Source organism: Ahaetulla prasina, chromosome 1 (assembly GCF_028640845.1).
Source record: "Ahaetulla prasina isolate Xishuangbanna chromosome 1, ASM2864084v1, whole genome shotgun sequence".
NCBI classification, from domain to species: domain Eukaryota; kingdom Metazoa; phylum Chordata; class Lepidosauria; order Squamata; family Colubridae; genus Ahaetulla; species Ahaetulla prasina.
Window position 1 is genome coordinate 14,935,011 of NC_080539.1, and position 20,614 is coordinate 14,955,624.

The window sequence follows — 20,614 nt, forward strand, 5'->3', positions numbered from 1 at the left end:
TCAAGCATTTTATTCCACATAGGCAATAAGTGAACCTACTGCTATCCAGAGGTTTTTATTAATATCTTGAGGCCCCCTAAAATGTTTTGGGTATTGCAGCCCACAACATCTGGACAGCAGAATGCTGCCTAAATCTGCTGCAAACATATCCTGGAATCAATATACCAGGGGTGGGCTGCTGGGGGTTCGAAGGGGTTCAGGAGAACCTCTAGCTAAGATTCTGTGCAGTTCGGAGAACCCCCAAATCCCACTCCTGGCTGGCCCCATCCACCCCTCCCTTCCCCTCCCCACCCAAGAGTCCCCACGTGGCCCGTTTTGGATGCAGGTAAGTGCAGGGCGCGCGCGGAGGCTTGGGGAGGACGAAACCGGGCCTACCAGAAGTTCAGGAAGACCAGTAACAAGCCTGTTTCTGGCCTCCAGAGGGCCTCCGGAGCCTGGTGAGGCTGTTTTTGCCCTCCTGGAGGCTCAAAGAAAGCCTCCGGAATCTGGGGAGGGCAACCCCTTGCTGTGATGCAGGAGGCCGACTAGGCCACACCCACCATGACCATGCCTACCCAGCAACCGGGCAGAGAACCCCTTGCTAAAATTTTTGAAGCCCACCCCTGAATATAGCTGCACTGATTTTGAAATCTGCTTTAGTTGTGCTTATTACTTCTAATCTTGGAGAGATCTAGAAATCAGCAGATTTTCAATATGCCTTTTCTGACTTGGAAACCTATAGGTTTATTGTCAAAAATGGGAAGTGCAACACATTCAAGATTGAAAACTTCTGAAGTACAAATAGACTACGACTTACAGCCATTCATTGAGTGACCTTTTGAAATGGCAAAGAGACGGAAAAAAGTGACTTGCAACCAGTCCTCGCACTTACGACTGTCGCAGCATCCCCATGATGCAGTATGGCTTACTGCATCATGCAAATACGTGTATTTGTTTATAATGTTTTAAACACCAAGCCGGTCCGAAATTAATCCAATTTACGCAGAAACCAGCCACCAAACGTTAGAACTGATTAAATTATCCACCAGACTGTCAAAGCTTCCCCTCTCTTTGCTGGCTTATGTTGCGAAAGTGACAAAAAAAAGCCACAGGCACACAGGAGGAAACTTCTGACAATGAGACAGGATTAGGAAGGTTTCAAGGCTATGAGTAATCTTGTACCAAAAAATGACAAATGGAATCAACCAAGTGTGAACATCAATCTTGTGAAAGGAATCACATACCGTAGATTGACATTGTTGTCCAAAGAAATCCTTTTGAATGAGAAGCTTAGCTAACTTTTACTCAGGGCACTCGATGTGGACCTCTGTCCCACGTGTGAGGCTATCTTATTTCTGCAGAAATAAACAGCTGAAAAGTGCCTTCTTTATTCCAGTATGGTTTATTGGCCATTCATACCATAAAAACAGGAGTGGGCTTAAAATTTTTTAGCAAGGGGTTCTCTGCTTGGTTGCTGGGTGGGTGTGGCCATGGTGGGCATTGCTTAGTCGGCCTCCTACACCATGGTGCGGGGGGGGGACACACGTTTTTGCCCTCCCTGGGCTCTGGAGGTTTTTCTGAAGCCTCCGGAAGAGCGAAAATGGCCTCCCCAGGCTCTGGAGGCCCTCTGGAGGCCGGAAACAGGCCTGTTTCTGGCCTTCCCAAACTTCTGATAGGTCCATTTTTCGCCCTTCCCGAGCCTCTGCACATGCCCTGCACTTACCTGCATCCAAGATGGGCCGTTTGGGGACTCCTGGGAAGGGCAGGGTGGGGTGGGCGGAGCCAGCCAAGAGTGGGATTTGGGGGTTCTCCAAACTGCACAGAATCTTAGTTAGAGGTTCTCCCGAACCCCTGCGAACCCCCAGCAGCCAACTCCTGCGCGAAAATAGAACCCAACCGAGACTTTGATTTTGGATTTCAATTGTCCATTGAAACACAAGGTTTCCCTTGTAACATTTGCAAGATTCTCAGTCTTTTCCTACGTTTCCTCACATTTCCCTTTTTTATTCTCTTTTTAAAATTAGTTTATAATATAAAGTACAACAGAACTCAACCGAGTCTGCATGAAGTAGCCACATTCTAGAATTACCTATCTATGTATGTATCTGTGTATTTATATTGTACCTGTATAATTTTTCCAAATAACTCAAGGTGGCAAACATTTCCAACACACCCACAACCTATTTTCCTCACAACAGCAACCCTGTGAGGGTGCGTTGGGCTGAGACAGAGTGACAGGCCCAAGGTCAACCAGCTGGATTTCATGGCTAAGATGGGATTTGAACTCATGGTCTCTTGCTTTCTAGCCTGGTGCCTTAATCACTAGACCCAACATGTTCTCTATGATCATGCAGTCATGCATTTTTATGATAAAGTGTCAAATCTGGGTGATTCAATCCAAAGGTGGGATAGACTTGGAAGCCCAAAGATCTCTAACAGGCAATCAAATTTAAGGATAATCATAACTCTGATCTAAAAGCTGTAAAAGAGGTTTGGGTATATATTATTATAAGGCACTAGTTGGTAATCTATGACCTTTCAGATTTTGGATTTTAATTTGTCCATTGAAATGCAAGGTTTCCCTTGCAATATTTGCTTTGATTCTCAATCTTTCCCTACACTTTCCACTTTTCCTTTTTTTAAATTCTCTTCTTTTTATTAATTTATAATATAAAATACAGAATAAAAGTAGTAGGAAAATAGGGGAAGGAGAAGGAAAGGGAAAAATATGGGAAAAAGAAAGAAAAGGCATTGATTTCTGACTCCTTTTGGTGCAATAAGATAATAATATCAAACCTCAACTATTTTACTTTTACCTAATAGCATAAACAAGCCATTTATATAACAACCATCCAGTCTCATTGGTAAAACCCAAAGTCAAACTTTTATTTTTTTCCCACCTCAAGCACAAAGTCCAGAAGTGGTTTCCAAGTAGAAGCAAAAGTAATTGTGGTTTTTTTTTCTTTAACCAAAGCAGTCAATTTAGCCACCTCTGCTAACTCCCCGCATTTCCAAGGCTGTTAACAGTTTATTTTTTTTTAACTTTGTGCTTTTCTTTTGAAAAATCAATAAAGTTATATAAAAATAGGCCATTGGCAGATTATGATTATTCTGAAGAGCTCAGTTAGATAATTCCATTTAGAAAGAAAAAGCTGCCAAAACCTTAAAAAAAATAAAAAATTTACCCCAGAATAATTATTTTCTGTTTTTTTTTAAAATAAATGTTCACAATGACTCCAATCTTACCAGGGACAGTAAGAAGTCTTCAATCCTGCCTCTTAGTTAGAAAGAGTGGAATTAACTCCTATCCTCTGTTCATGCCATCTTTAGTGACCAAGTTGCCTCTGCCTTTCTAAACTTATAAATCAAGTACAGGTAGTCCTTGACTCCCAGCAGTTCATTTTGTGACCATTTTGAAATTACAACGACACTGAAAAAAAGGGACTTATGACCATTTTTCACACTTACGACTGTTGCAGCATCCCTATGGTCATGTGATTTACATTTGGATACTTGACAACTGACTCACGTTTATGACGGTCACTGTGCCCCCTTTTGTGACCTTCTGACAAGCAGCGGGGAAACCAGTTATTTAACAACCGTGCAATTAATTTAAGAACTGCCATGATTCACTTAACAACGGGGGCAAGAAAAGTCATAAAATGGGGCAAAACTCACTTAACACGTTTCTCACTTAGCAACGTAAAATTTGGGCTCAACTGTGGTCATAAGTGGAGGACTATCTGCAATAGAATTTTCTCAGGGATCTTTCATCCCCAATCTTCTAACATTCTCACCGAAGTACTGTGTTTCCCCGAAAATAAGAACCTGTCTTATATTTTTTTTGCCTCCAAAAAAGGCACCAGGGAGGGGTGAAATATAAAATTTGTTACTACCGGTTCTGTGGGTGTGGCTTGGTGGGAGGGGTAATGAGACTGGGTGGGCGTGGCCAACTTTTTTTTTTTACTTTTAAAAGCATTTTTTCTACAACCTCTTCGGCTAAAGAGGTTTTAAAAGCCTCTGACAATCCCAGCTGAGCCTCATGATCATCAGAGGCTTTTTTTTTTTTACTTTTAAAAGCATTTTTTTTGGCCGAAGATGGTTTCTTGTTATAACTTTGAAATTAAAGTCACTTTTGGATGACGAAAGAGAGCAAGGTTAGATATTCAAAAGCCAGAAATGAGTCCCCATGATGGGGTGAAAACGTTCCCTTCTGCTCTTCATTTTGAAGCGGAAACCTGACGTCCAATTTTATCCTTTCTTTTGTTTTAACAGAGCCTGCAATACAGCTCTTTGATCACATCAGCCACTCTCCGAGGGCATCTCGGCGGTCTTGGAATTCTGGGAGTTGTAGTTCTATTGGGCTATTATTTGTTGATAACTTGCTTTCCTAGCCAAAGCACTCAAGCCAAAGGAGAATTTAACGGGGGTGGTGGGTGGGGGCCAGTGGTAACAAATTGAGCAAGGATGGGTTAGTTAACACCTCAAATCCGGGGGTGAAATGATACAGTTTGCCCGAACTGGAGCAAACTAGTAGTGATAAAAACTACCAGTTCAGGTGAACCGGTAGTTAAAAAAAGCTACCGGTTCCTATGAACCGATATTTCTGACTATCAGCTGGAAATCCTGCTTTCTAGCAAAGCTAAATCATGCGGCACAGCTGATCCTCCCCCTCACTGTTCTACTTATCTTCCCAAGCCTCCTTTTGGTGCGCACTGCACATGCATGCACAGCACACATTTGATGCACACTGCACATACAAGTGCAGCACGCATTTGGTGCACACTGAACCTGCATGGTTGCAGCACACACTTGGCACGTGGCGCGCATGTGCGGCCAGCGAACTGGTTAAAAACTAGCTCAGATTTCACCACTGCTCAAATCCTTTCAATTCCTTGACTGGACTGATACCATGCATTAATCCTAAATCATGGGTTAGTGTGACTGCGGGTTATTGCATAAATAAATACTGGCTGCTATTCAGAACCCACGGAGCCAGACAGTGGTGGAATTCAAATTTTTTTACTACTGGCTGGCTTGGTGGGCGTGGCCAGGGAAGAATACAGCAAAATCCCCATTCCCTTCCCAACTCCTGGGGAAAGGATATTGCAAAATCTCCATTCCCACCCCACTCTTTTTTTTTTTTTTTTGCATTTATATCCCGCCCTTCTCCGAAGACTCAGGGCGGCTTACAGTATGTCAAGCAATAGTTCTTCATCCTATTTGTATATTTATATACAAAGTCAACTTATTGCCCCCAACAATCTGGGTCCTCATTTTACCTACCTTATAAAGGATGGAAGGCTGAGTCAACCTTGGGCCTGGTGGGACTAGAACCTGCAGTAATTGTAGGCAGCTGCTGTTAATAACAGACTGCATTAGCTGTCTGAGCCACAGACTCTGAGGCCAGCCAGAGGTGATATTTGCTGGTTCTCTGAACTACTCAAAATTTCTGCTACCGGTTCTCCAGAACCGGTCAGAACCTGCTGAATAGCACCCCTGGAGGCAGAAACTGGTTTATACAGACTACTGATTGGTTTCACCCCAAATGCTAAGCTACAAAGAAGTTATGACATACTGTAAACTCAGTTTTCATGATAAGTAGTTTGGTATGTACAGCATTTGATGTACCCTTTCCAGAGAACACGCACTGCTTCTTCTGAAATATAGACCATAGAATAACAGGTTGGAAGGGGCCTCAGGGGTCTTCTAGTCCAGCCCCTGCTGAAACAGGAGACCCTGTATCATTTTAGACAAATGGCTGTCCAATCTCTTCTTGAAAACTTCCAGTGATGGAGCACCCACAACGTCTGGAGGCAAGTTGTCCCATTAATTAATTGCTCTAATCGTAAGGAAATTTCTCCTTAGTTCTAGGTTGGATCTCGCTTTGATAAATTTCTGTTACTTCTTGTCCTGCCTTCAAATTCTTTGGAGAATAGGTTGACCCCTTCTTCTCTGTCCCTCAAATGTTGGAAGACTGCTATCATGTCACCCCCTAGTCCTTCTCTTTGTGAGACCAGACATACTTAGTTCCTGCCACCGTTCATCGTACAATCAGAACAAGTCTTCACAGTTTATTTGTCCCTAAAATATCAAGCGTGCCAATTGTTTCCTGGTGGAAAAAAACAGTCTTGTGATTCATGAGCCAAGACTTTCATTTTTCTTTGTTCGGGGGCAACAATTAATGCACACTAATTACCCCCCCGAGATTGCATCGTCTAGACTCATCCAGCATCTAAGAAATAATGGGATGAAAAGAAATAGTAAAGGGAGAATTTTCTGCATCTCTTCATGGAGAATGGGAGCTGAGCCAAATTCTTTCCTGCAAATGTCAGATTAATCTGCACCAAAAGACTCATTCCAAGATGGGTTAATAGTGCTTTTATCCCTATAAAAGCAGGTAGCTGGAGATACCAGAATGATAAAAAGCTTGGGGCCGTTGTAATTTGTGCATTTATTTTATTCTTTTTTTGGGGGGGTGGGGGGGGTGGGAACATTGGAAGGAAAATTATATAAACAGGGTTGGTTCTGTCTGATTGTTGGTGCAATATCTTTCAGAAGACTGAAGAGAATTCAGGGAGTCCTTAATTTACAATCATTTTATTTAGCAACTGTTCAAGGTTATGATGGTGCCGAAAAATGTGACTTACAACCAGGCCTCACGTTTAGCACTGTTGCATTCTATAGTGCAGGGGTCTCCAACCTTGGCAACTTTAAGCCTTGGCGGACTTCAACTCCCAGAATTCCCCCAGCCAGCAAAGCTGGCTGGGGGAATTCTGGGAGTTGAAGTTCGCCAGGCTTAAAGTTGCCAAGGTTGGAGACCCCTGCTATAGTGTGTGCCTATAGACCTGTGTCTAAATCTATGTGTTTTTTTGCTCAGGATAAGATAGGTTTCTGGATCCTACTGGACCTCTCTTATTCCTCAGACTGCCTCTCTAGGAACATCTTCCTCATTTTCTGGGTGTGTAACAGAGATGGTATTCAGACGGTTCGCACCGGTTTGCCTGAACCGGTAGTGGAAATTGCGGATGGGCCTGCCCACCTGCCCCGGCTCTATGCCATCCTATTTAGGCATGTTTTTGAGGCTGGGTGCATGCGCGGAAGGGGCGAGTGCCAGCAAGGTGCATGTGTGGACGGGCAACCTGTGCGTGCGCACTCACATTTGCGAACTGGTAGGGAAAGTAAGTGTTGTGACCCACGCCCAAATAGGTAATAGGAAACTTAGCCTGTGAAAAAACAAACAAACTTTATTCGAACAGCTGAGAATTACTTCATTCCGAGCACCGTTCAACACAAATTAAAGCAACACAAATTCCTCAGTCCTATTGCAAAACCTTGGTCCAATTAGGCAAACTGCCAAAGGCCTTTCTTGGCAAATGTTCAAAAGTCACTAAAATAAATGCAAGACGTAGATGAAGCAGAAGATGCAGCTACCAACGTTGTTTTCCCGAACAACCCAAACGCCGTTACTTGTCTGTTTTAAGCCTTATGGGAGGGGCCAATCATCTCTTGGACCTACTCCTGAGTTGTCTTCTCTGCTTGAGCTGCTCTTGCCTTCTGCAGCTCTTCTCATGCGTGCATTAGGAACAGGCTCCTCCTGTTCCTCTGCCTCACTACTATCAGTCTCTGGAAGCTCTGGAGTCCACACCTCACTCCCCAATAGCCCTGGCCTCACATCAGCCTCTTCACTGTCTGACTCTGTTGCCAGCTCCGCAGGCTGCTGGCGGACCACAACAGTAAGTGAATACCACCCCTGATGTGTAAGATGTAGAGATGAGCTATCTCCCGTATACAAGTAGTCCTCAAGTTATGACCAAAATTGAGCCCAAAATCTAGGTTGTTAAGTGAGAAATTTATTAAGTAAGTATTGCCCCATTTTACGACTTTTCTCACCACATTCGTTAAGTGAATCGCTGCACTTCTTAAATTAGTAACACGGTTGTTAAGTGAATCTAGTTTCCCCACTGACTTTGCTTACCAGAGGTTCGCAAAAGGGGATCGCATGACTCTGGGACACTGCAACCGTCATAAAGGTGAGTCCATTGTCAAGCCTCTGAATGTAAATCACATGATCATGGAGATGCTGCAATGGTCTGAAGTATGAAAAATGGTCATAGGTCACTTTTTTCAATGCCGTTGTAACTTTGCAACAGTCATTAAGTGAACTGTTGGAAGTCAAGGACTCCCTATTTAGCCTTTGTTCTCCAACAGTACACAGGGTCATTCTAAACAGTATAAAGGTAAAGGTAAAGGTTCCCCTCGCACATATGTGCTAGTCGTTCCCGACTCTAGGGGGCGGTTCTCATCTCTGTTTCAAAGCCGAAGAGCCAGCACTGTCCGAAGACGTCTCCGTGGTCATGTGGCCAGCATGACTCAATGCCAAAGGCGCACGGAACGCTGTTACCTTCCCACCAAAGGTGGTCCCTATTTTTCTACTTGCATTTTTTACGTGCTTTCAGACTGGTAGGTTGGCAGAAGCTGGGACAGGTAACAGGAGCTCACTCTGTTATGCAGCACTAGGGATTCGAACTGCTGAACTGCCGACCACATTGTGTCCCCCAATGTACTAATGTAATATTCTTCTTCCTCCTCCTCCCCACCCTTACTACTGAAATTTAGCAGCAGCATTTGCTGAATTTTGTGCTCTGTTGTTGTCGTTCTTCCTCCCTGCTCCCAGGAGAAAATTGTGACTCACTTTTCTTTTTTAAAAGTAAAACTAGGAGCAGAAAAATGAGGGTGGGTCATAGCCAAATGGTTCTAATACCTAACTTTAAATTGCTCCCTGCAGAACAGAAAAGAGCTACAGAGTTGGAAGGGACCTTGGAAGTCTTCTACTCCAACCCCCTGCTTAGGCAGGAAACTCTACACCACTTCAAATGTTCTTAAAAACTTCCAGTGTTGGAGCATTCACAACTTCTGGAGGTAAGCTGTTCCACTGATTAATTGTTCTAACTGTCTTCTAGAGGTCTTCTAGTCCAACCCCCTGCTATAGGAGACCCTATACCCCAAATGGTGATGGGGAAGGGCATGCCAGTGAGATTAAGGATAGGATTAAGAAAGGTTTGCTCCCAACTTCCAAGATCTTCTCCCATCCTCAGCCCCTTAGATCAGATGTCTTCAAACTTGGCAGCTTTAAGACTTGTGGACTTCAGCTATGCTGGCTGGAGAATTCTGGGAGTTGAAGTCCACAAGTCTTAAAGCTGCCAAGTTGGAGGATTCCTGCCTTAGATGTTCGAAAAGGCAGACAAAGTACATTTTTCTCTGCCCTTCTCAACTTTATAAGCATACAGTCCTGTGTTGTAAGTTGCCGCGAGGCAGTGTCGTTTCTGTAATGGAAATTAAAGCATGATGTTACTGCCCTGAATACAACACTGATACAAATAAGGACAAGTCCTCAAAAGGTTTCCCGTGATTTTCTTTCATAAAGTGGGGGAGGGGGGAGCTTTTCTCTAGCAATCCATTCAAAACCCCGTTGCTATCCCTGGAGAGAGAAAGGGAGGTTGATATACCAAAGGCAAGTGGTATAAAGGAGGCAGCACTTCAAAAGATCCTTGAAGCATTTCCTTAGTAACCTGTTTAGGTCTGTGATTATTTCAAGTGCATTTCACTTTTCCTAGAAGGAGCTGTAAGCGGCAATGCGGAAGGTCATGGTTATCCCGAGGAGTTTCGTGACACGTTTCGACTTTTCTCTCATATTAAGAAAATTGAGCCTCCTCGATTTCACTTCTACCACAGTGAAATAAATTTAGCGGTGTTTCCCCGAAAATAAGATCCTGTGTCAGTTTTGGAAGGCAATTTTCTTTTTGCTTCTTAACTGCCACATATTTTAGCTGGGGAAGTTGGGAGGGCGTTGTTGTTGGAGCGATAGAAAGTTAGTCATAACAACATTCTGCATTCAAGGACTTTTGCCTGTGTCTGATGTAGACTGCCTGAAGATTGTATCCAATTGAGTGTGAAGAGTTGATTGGACAATGTGATGAACTTGTGGGTGTGGGGCAGGGCTGTGAACTGTCAACTGGGTGTGGAAAACCTGGAAGCTTATAGATTCGGGTTTTCCCAGCTGTGCCAACACGACATCTCTAATAAATTGGAACTTTGAGGAACCTCAAGCCTCAGAGCTTTATTTCGTTGGGGGTGTTCCTTGGAACCCTGATACCCTGTCTTATATTTTTTTTGAACCCCGAAATAAGCCGTTGGTCTTATTTTAAGGCGGTCTTATTATTTTGGGACACATGGAGCAAGATGGGGCTCCTCTTGCCGTCTTACCTGATTTCCAGCTCTGCATTTAAATACTTTCAAGGAGGGCTTGTTTTTTGGGGGGGAGGCTTATTTTATTTCGCGCATGTGCTCAAAAGCCCAACTGGGCTTATTATCAGGGGATGTCTTATTTTCGGGGAAACAGGGTATTTGTTTACTTTACTTTGTTTGCTTACTAAACAAAGGAGAAAGGAAGGGAATATATTCATACTGGTAGTCCTTGACCTACAACAGTTCGTTTAGTGCCCCTTTCAAAGTTACAACGGCACTGAAAAAAAGGGACTTATGACCGTTTTTCACCCTGACGACCATTGCAGGTGACATGATCAACATTTGGAAACTGACTTGTATTTATGATGGTTGCAGTCTCCTGTGTGATCTCCTTTTGCGACAAGCAATACAGAGGTGGGTTTCAGCAGGTTCTGACCAGTTCTGGAGAACCGGTAGCGGAAATTTTGAGTAGTTCGGAGAACCGGTAAATACCACCTCTGACTGGCCCCGCCCCCATCTATTCTCTGACTCTCGAGTCCCAGCTGATTGGGAGGAAATGGGGATTTTGCAGTAAACTTCCCCTGGAGTGTGGATCTGGGGGCTGTTGACTCTCCATCTGAGGACTGACGGATGGTTCCAGGCTGCGCCTCTGTCTCTCTCTCTGTTGTGACTCGTCCTCCCTCCTCTCCTCAGCCGGGCCCCTCCTGTCTCCAACCGGGCCTGTTATCAGACTCCGAGTCTGATAATAAAGATGAATGGCCTGTCATGCCTCCAGCCCCCGGCCCTGGCCCCATGCCCAGAGACGGTTCCAGGAGTGAAAGGAGTAGCCCGATAAATCTCACTCATACAGCGTGTGTTCCTTTGGCTCAGCCGTCAGAGCAGGAAGCCAGCCAGGTATTGGAATTGCTCGGGCTTACTCCTTCTGACCCCTCCCTTTCCCAGACAGCAGATCCAGCTGAAGACAATTCAGAGTGGGAGGATCCTCACTTCCGGAGACCTGAGAGGCGATGCCAGCAGAAGGAAGGGAGGGGCAGGCCTGGATAAATGCTGAGTCATGGAGCCACACCCCACAGCCTTTATATATTCCAACCTTGAGTCAAGCAAAGTCTTATCGAGTTTGCTGATACCAGACCCTATCGCTGAAGTCACAACTTGGACTCCTGCCTGCCCTGATAAACCTCGAAGGAACTCGGCAAGCTGCAGAGGCTTCGTTTGCCAAGTTTGTTACGGACTTCCTTGACTCGTTCGTCGGAGTGGGGGGTGGGACACGACACTCTCTCTGCCAGCTCCATTCCCTCTTCCCTCTCGGAGCACTCAGGTTACCTTGATGCTGACCCTGACTTCCACACCTCCTCCTCCTCCTCCTCTGATTTGGCTGCTGGAGGGGCCGGTGGCCGACAAGCCACAACAGTATGCTTTTCATCTCATGTTTTTAAATTGTTTTCCTTAAGGTAATAATAAAGCTTAAAATCCCTTTTCAGGTAGTCCTCAACTTACAACCGTTCGTTTAGTGACTTTCAAAAGTTACAACAACACTGAAAAAAGTGACTTTTGACCAGTTTTCACACTTACGACGGTTGCTGCATCCCCATGGACACCCCCCCCCCGTGATCAAAATTCGGGTGCTTGGCAACTGGCGTGTATTTATGACGGTTGCAGTGTCCCAGGGTCATGTGATCCCACATGTGACCTTCCCAGGTGGCTTCTGACAAGTGAAGTCAATGGGGGGAATTCATTGATTTTTCTAAAGATCTGCTTTACTCAGTTGGCTTTAATAATAGACTTCAGTTCACTGACTTTACTTAAGACGTGCTTAACAACTGCACGTTTCACTTAAGCGCTGCAGTGATTCGCTTAACAACGTTGGCAAGAAAGGTCGTAAAATGAAGTGCAACTCATTCAACAACTGCCTTGCTTAGCCACAAAAATGTTGAGGTCAGTTGGGGGGTCATTAGCCAAGGACAATTTGTACTGTAGAAACTGGCCGCCCTTGGGATATCTCTGCTGTCATTATTAAGGAGTTCCTTATAAGAAATTTGAGCATCCTCTCACTTTATTTATTTATTTATTTATTTATAATTACATTTCTACACCGCACCATCTCCCGGAGGACTCAGGGCGGTTTATAGCCAATATTAAAATACACACACCCATACAATATAATAAATAACATGGTATGTTATGCTTTCAAATCTGTCTGCTTGAGCTCACAATAAAACTTAAAATCCCTTGATTTTCTGCTGTGATTTTTTGTCTCTGGATCCAAAAGTACCAGGGATGCAGTGGCTCAGTGGCTATGACACTCAGCTTGTCAATCGAAAGGTCAGCAGTTCAGCGGTTCGAATCCCTAGTGCTGCCGCGTAACGGGGTGAGCTCTCGCTACTTGTTGCAGCTTCTCCCAACCTAGCAGTTCGAAAGCACGTAAAAAATGCAAGTAGAAAAATAGGGACCACCTTTGGTGGGAAGGTAACAGTGTTCTGTGCGCCTTTGGCGTTTAGTCATGCTGGCCACATGACCACAGAGACGTCTTTGGACAGCACTGGCTCTTCGGCTTTGAAACAGAGATGAGAACCGCCCCCTAGAGTCAGGAACGACTAGCACATATGTGCGAGGGGAACCTTTACCTTTACCTTTTACCAAAAGTACCAACTGCCCAGGCACCTGATTGCTGTCCCAACCCTTGGCATGAGCTCAGAGCATTCTTTGCTTGTCCACAATCTTCCATTCCACTATTTTGAAAAGCTAGATTTCCAAATGAATGGATGAGTCACGCTTATTATAAAATGTCATGCAGAAGAATCTGTACAAAGATGACGGTTAGCATATTGCTGCGGTATGAAATCTGTGGCTTCTGTACCTTTGAACTAATGGGAAAGCATTAGGAAGGTATGTATTTTCTTCTTCTTCTCCTTCTCCTCCTCCTCCTCCTTTTTTCTTTGCACATTGGAAAGATCTTTCTGCATCACGGGTTGGATTGGGTCAGCAAATGTTCCGCTTGCCAGGTCCAGAAAAAGAAACTGTCGATTGGCAAAATGCCTCGAATAAGGGAAAAATGGCACCCTGCCTCCTGGAAAAAGAACGGTGCCTGCATCCGGTTGGAAATACTACTAATCCTCGATTTATAACCATAATTGAGCCCCAAATTTCTGTGACGAAAGCGAGACAGTTGTTCAGTGAGTTTTGCCCCATTGTACGGCCTTTCTTGCCACAGTTATTAAGTGAATCACTACCATGGTTATGTTAGCAACATGGTTGATAAGTGAAGCTGGGCTCCCCATTGACTTGCACGTCAGGAGGCCACAAAAGGTGATCACGTGACTCCGGGACACTGCAACTGTGAGTTGCTAAGCATCTGAAGTTTGATCATGTGATCATGGGAATGCTGCAATACTCGTTAAGTGTGAAAAATGGTCATCTCACTTTTTTAATATATAATTTGAACGATCAGTAAACAAACTGTTGTAAATTGAGGACTACCTTTATACATCTCTCTTTCTCTCATCTCTCTCATCTATCTATCTATCTATCTATCTATCTATCTATCTATCTATCTATCTATCTATCTATCTATCTATCTATCTATCTATCTATCTATCTATCTATCTATCTATCTATCTATCTATCTATCTATCTATCATCTATCCATCCATCTCTCTCTAATCTAAACTCTATCATCTATCTATCTATCTATCTATCTATCTATCTATCTATCTATCCATCCATCCATCTCTCTCTCTAATCTAAACCTATCTGTCTGTCTGTCTGTACCATCTATCTCTATCTGTCTGTCTGTCTGTCTGTCTGTTTATCTATCTATCTATCTATCTATCTATCTATCTATCTATCTATCTATCTATCTATCTATCTATCTATCCATCCATCCATCCATCCATCCATCCATCCCTCTCTAATCTCTATCATCTATCTATCTGTCTGTCTGTCTGTATCATCTCTCTCTCTATCTCTTTATCTATCCATCCATCCATCTCTCTCTCTCTCTCTAATCTCTAATCTCTATCATCTATCTATCATCTATTTGTCTATCATCTCTCTCTCTCTCTCTCATCCATCCATCTTTCTCTCTCGTCAACTTGTATGCAATGAAACCTGTAAGTGGCAGAGGAAAAACACATGTTTACTATTTTCCCTAATGTGTAATTTTCTTCCCCAGCTTTTATCTCAATGTTTTTGTTCATGTACTGTACTTAGAAGCTAACATGAGCACAAAATCTAAATCTTGCAATTCATGTGGTAATATACCCTCCCCAAAAGGTCATGAAGGAATAAGGTCTGGAAAATAGTATTTTCTAAGAACCCTCCTGGGTCCTATTGTGGGCTATCTTACATAGTATATGAGTGGTCCTTAACCTATGACCACCGTCAGGACCAGAATTGTCACTGCTAAGCAAGGCAGTTGGTAAATGCGTCATGCCTGATTTTACAACCTTCTTTGCCATGGCAATTGAGCAAAAACTGTGAATAAGCAGTTGTTAAGTTAATCTGACTTCCCACATTGACTTTGCTTATCAGAAGTGAACTGGGATGGTTGCAAATGGTGATCATATGACACTGGGATGCCACAAAATACATAGAATAGAACAGAATAGAAGAATTGGAAGGGATCTTGGAGGTCTTCTAGTCCAACCCCGTGCTTAGGCAGGAAGCTCAATACCATTCCAGACAAATGGTTATCCAATCTCTTCTTAAAATTTTCCAGTGTTAGAGCATTTACAACTTCTGGAGGCACGTTGCTCCATTAATTGTTCTCACTGTCAGAAAGTTTCTCCTTAGTTCTAGGTTGCTTCTCTCCTTGATTAGTTTCCACCCATTGCTTCTTGTCCTGCCCTCAGGTGCTTTGGAGAATAGCTTGACTCCCTCTCTCTTTGTGGCAGCCTCAGAGATATTGGAACACTGCTATCATGTCTCCCCTGGTCCTTCTTTTCATTAAACTAGACGTACCCAGTTCCTGGAACCGTTCTTCATATGTTTTAGCCTCCAGTCCCCTAATCATCTTTGTTGCTCTTCTCTGCACTCTTTCTTGAGTCTCAGCATCTTTTTTACATTGTGGCGACCAAAACTGGATGCAATATTCCAAGTGTGGCCTTACCAAGGCCTTATAAAGTGGTATTAACACTTCACGTGATCTTGATTCTATCCCTCTGTTTATGCAGGCTAGAACTGTGTTGGCTGTTTTGGCAGCTGCTGCACACTGCGGGCTCATATTTAAACACCCGGATGATGGTCATGTGACCATAGGGATACTGTGGTGGGAGACCGTCTCTTGCTAAAGAGATACACCTGGCAGGGCTCAGAAGAAGGGCCTTCTCCATGGTGGCTCCCTCTCTCTGGAACATCCTCCCCCCAGAGATTAGACTGGACCCCACTCTAATGGTCTTTCGGAAGGCCTTGAAGACGTGGCTCTGTCAGTGGGCCTGGGGAAGCCAGAGTGGGATGGAGCCCATTAAATGGCTAGTGTGAACATGCGTTGTTGCCGGGTGGGGGTTATTTTATTATTTTTCTTTTTCTTTTGTTTTTATATCCTTGTAAGCCACCTTGAGTTGCCCTGTGCGAGTAGGTGCAATATAAATTTTCTAAATAAAGAAAGAAATAAAAAAATACTGTCTGGGGAATTCTGGGAGTTGAAGTCCACAGGTCTTAAAAGTTGCCAAGGTTAGGCAGCCCTATCTTAAAGCTATGTTTTTCCCATTGTCAATTTCCTTGATGGATCTTACCTGTCTCCCTCTAGCTCATCCTCCTGTACAAAAGCCAATTCAATTACAAATTAGCTCCTATTCTTTTTGAGAGTTGGTGGGATTAAAACTAGCCTGATTGTGGATCCACAGAGCCAAGACTATGGAAAACATAATACATAATCTTGATGCCACAGTATACCAAGCCCAATGACTGAGTGCACAGGTTGCAGGGTGTTTGGTTTTTTTAATCTAGAATAATATATTGGAACCTACCTAGCATCATGGAGACCTGTTTCTTAATAGTATTTTAAGGTGTTAAACCGATTCGGAGTAGCGGTGAAAGTGCTGATCCAGAAACTAGAAGACTGGGAGTTCTAGTTCCATTTTAGACATGAAAGCTGACTGGGTGACTGTGGGCCAATTGCCAGGAGACAGAGAACCTGAAAGTCCCTGTGCTCCTATGTACAGTGGAAGCTAGTCTTATGTAGTGATTAAGGTGCTAGCCTATAAACCAGGAGACTGTGAATTCTAGTACTTCTTTAGGCATGAAAGCTGGCTGGATGACTTTGATCCAATCATCAGGAAACTGAGAGTTCTAGTCCCACTTTAGACATGAAAGCCAGTTATGTGACTTTGGACCAATCACCAGGAAATGGTGAGTTTTAGTCCTACCTTAGGCATGAAAACCACTTGGATGAATTTGGGCCAATCACCAGGAGACTGTGAGTTCTAGTCCCACTTTAGGCATGAAAGCCAGCTGGGTGACTTTGAGCTAATCTCTCAACCCAACCCATCTCATAAGGTTGCTGTGAGGAAAATAGGGGACAGGAAATTTAGGTATGCTCACTGCCTTGAGTAGTTCAAAAAATATTTAAAAACCAGGATAAAAATCTAATAACAATGATCAAGACAGCTTCGGGGGTGACCAAACGAGGAACTTCAGTACCCTGGACAGAACTTAAGCAGATTTTACTGGCCAGGTGATCTACTCCTCATGGAAGAAACTATTGAGAAAAGACGCTTCATAATGCATGGAACTTGCAGAATCTCTTTAAAGAATCTCTTTTTCAACCTTCCATGTGAGCCTGAAGGTCACTTAAAATATGGCTGTCTGATGAGTCAACTAATGGCAACTTAGCCATCAGAATTCCTTTCTGATTGCAACCGCAAAAAGTGGGTGGAATAATTATATTTCATCATTTTGAGGTGGGAAGCATAAGGAAACATTAGGCAAATCTGTTAAAAATGATGAACTAAACCAGAGTTTCTCAACTTCAACTGCTTTAAGATGTGTGGACTTTAACTCCCAGAATTCCCCAGCCAGCTATGGCTGGCTGGGGAATTCTGGGAGTTAAAGTCCACACATCTTAAAGCTGCTAAGGTTGCAAAACACTGAAATAAACCAAATCCCAAAAGAGAAACAACCAATATGTGTCACATGACCTGATTATTTTCTATCTCATGGTGGCTGCGGAATTCTTGGAGTTCAAATCCACACATCTTAAAGCTGCTAAGGTTGCGAAACACGGAAATAAACCAAATCCCTAAAAAAACCCCAACCAATATGTGTCACATGACCTGGCTATTTTCTATCTCATGGTGGCTGGGGAATTCTGGGAGTTCGAGTCCACACAACTTAAAGCTGCTGAGGTTGAGAAACACAGAAATAAACCAAATCCCTATAAATTAACAACCAATATATGCCACATGACCTGACTATTTTCTATCTCATGCTGGCTGGGGAATTCTGGAAGTTGAAATCCGCAGGTCTTAAAGTTGCCAAGGTTGGGCACCCCTTTCTCTAGGAATTCTGATCTGCACAAATGATGCTGTCTTTTTTTTTTTTTTTGGTTGTTTTTTTTTGTTTACATTTATACCCCGCCCTTCTCCGAAGACTCAGGGCGGCTTACAATGTATAAGGCAATAGTCTCATTCTATTTGTATATTTTTTTACAAAGTCAACTTATTGCCCCCCCCCAACAATCTGGGTCCTCATTTTACCTACCTTATAAAGGGTGGAAGGCTGAGTCAACCTTGGGCCGGGCTCGAACCTGCAGTAATTGCAGGCTCTGTGTTCTAATAACAGGCTTCTCTACTGCCTGAGCTATCCCGGCATTTCATAATGAAATGTTTGCAAGAAACCAACCAAGCTCAGAAAGCACCAAGAACCCCACAATCCTGACCTGCTTCACAAGGTTCTGGTTAATGGACCAGGTTCTATTATTAGATAAAAAGTAAGTTATTTTTGGAAACATAGAGTGTCAGCTCCTGGAAATTCTGGAAATAAATCATTCATATTGAAATTAAAAGGTTTGGTGCCATTTTCTCAACACTTTCAGTTCTACAGAATGCAGGCCAGTGTTTCTTTCCCTAGTTAGCTGCTATAGCAGTAGTGAAGGCATGTTGAATCGTACCCATGAGTCTTACATTGCTTGCATTCCTCCTTAATATTGTTGTGATCTGCCAGCTGGCAGCAGAATCGGACAGTGATGAGGCTGAAGAAGAATATGGGCCAGTCCTGGAGGCTGGGGAAGGCCTGGATGAGGACTCTGTGTCGGATGCAGAGATGGGGCCAGGGCCATCGGGGAGTGATATGCGGACTCCGGAGCATCCAGAGGCTGACCGTAGTGAGGCAGAGGAACAGGAAGAGCCTGTTCCTAATGCATGCATGAGAAGAGCTGCCAGAGGGCAAGAGCAGCTGAAGCAAAAAGGTCAACTAATAACCAAATGGGTTGGATTTGTGTAACATGCTGACCAACCAATCAACTTCAGTCAACTTCAATACTCACCAAAGTTTAGCATGTTCTGCAAATGTAACCACTAGGCCTTTGACTTGGTTCAGCATGTTATGAGAAGACAGCATATGCTGAAGACCAGTGGTGGGTTGCCCCCCGGTTCAGTCCGGTTCTTGCGAACGGGTAGTAAAACTGGGGGGAGGCCCCGCCCACCCACCGGGATGTCATCATAAACAACCTGCGCATGCACATGCGCGATCCCGTTGTGAACCGGTAGTAAAGGTAAGTAGAACCTACCCCGTTGGACTATTGTGGCACCAATGTCGAGAATCCAACTCCCCCTGCAGTGAAAGCCATAAGGCAGAGGTGTCAAACTTGATTTCATTGAGGGCCACATCAGAGTTGTGTTTGACCTCGGGGTGGGGTTGGGGGGGTGGCCAGGGTGGGCATGGCCAGATCAACATCACTCATGTTGGGGGCACCTGTGGTGGTCCAAGCACTCTGCTGGCGAAAACAGTCTCCTGAGCTCCGTTTTCAGCTGCAACGACCTCCTGCAACCCACTGCCAGCAAAAACGGAGCTCAGGAGGGGCAGCTGCATGCAACCCTCCCGAGCTCCATTTTCACTTGCAGAAGCACCACGGGCTGGTCCTTTGCTGTTTCCAGGGCAGCCCTGCGGGCCAGATCTAAGCACCCAGCAGGCCGGATCCGGCCCCTGGACCTTCTGTTTCACACCCCTGCCTTAGGGGGTTATTATGTTAAAAACCAGAAGCCTCCCTTCTACAGTGTAATGGTATATGGAGCTGGCAACAGAGTTAGAGAGTGATGAGGCTGAAGAAGAACATGGGCCAGTCCTGGAGGCTGGGGAAGGCCTGGATGAGGGCTCTGTGTCGGAGGCTGAGGTGGGGCCAGGGCCATCGGGGAGTGAGGTGCGGACTCCAGAGCCTCCAGAGGCTGACAATAGTGAGGCAGAGGAACAGGAGGAGCCTGTTCCTAATGCATGCATGAGAAGAGCTGCCAGAAGGCAAGAGCAGCTCAAGCAAAGAGGACAACTCGGGAGTAAGGCCAAAAGATGATTGGCCCCTCCCATAAGGCTTAAAACAGATCAGCAACAGTGTTTGGGCTTTGCCAGAAAACAACTTTGGTAACTTCGTCTTCTTGCATTTATTTTTGTATCGGTGTCTTCTGAACGTTTGCTAAGAATGGCCTTTGGCAGTTTGCCTAATTGGACCAAGGTTGTTGATACGACTGAGGAATTTGTGTTGGGAGGAATTTGCTTTAATTTAGTTGAACTACGTTCGAATAAAGTTTGATTGTTTTTTCACTTTCCTACTACCTACTTGGGCCTGGGTCACAACATGTGGGAATAAGCTTGGGAGAAAGGAGGAAGAGTCACAGACTAGGGAATGGTCCAATAAGAAGCATCTGAGCCAGGGGTGGTATTCACTTAAGCTTTGCTACCGGTTCGCAAATGTGAGCACGCACACGCAGAGCATCAGAAACGGGACATGATGACGTCTGGGGGGTGGGCGAAGCCTCCCACAGCCGCCATCACTGGTTCGCCCGAACCAGATAGAACCGGCTAAATACCACCATTGATCTGAGCCAACAGAAGGAATCGCGCATGGCAAACATCTTAAGAGCCATGATGGCGAACTTGTGCCACGCGTGCCACAAGTAGCATGCATAGCCATATCAGTGTGCATGCCAGCTCAGCTCCGGCGTGCATGCGCATGCCAGTCAGCTGATATTTGGGCCTTCTGGGCCCACCAGAAGTAGAGAAACAGGCTGTTTCCTGCCTCCGGAAGGCCTGTGGTGGGAGGGGAAGGCCCGTTTTTCTTTCTCACCTGGCTCCAGATCCTCTCTAAGCATTTGGGGAGGGCGAAAACAGCCTTCCCCACCCCCTTGGAGGCCCTCCGGAGGCCCAAAACGGCCCACTTTCCAACTTCCGGTTGGACAGG

General features: G+C 44.6%; 1 protein-coding gene across 1 annotated transcript in view; it reads right to left on the reverse strand.

Moving 5' to 3' along the window:
- The window catches only part of CCDC92B (coiled-coil domain containing 92B), a 56,926-nt gene that overhangs the window by 25,217 nt on the left and 11,095 nt on the right, over positions 1–20,614 (reverse strand). The gene's annotated exons all lie outside the window — the stretch shown is intronic.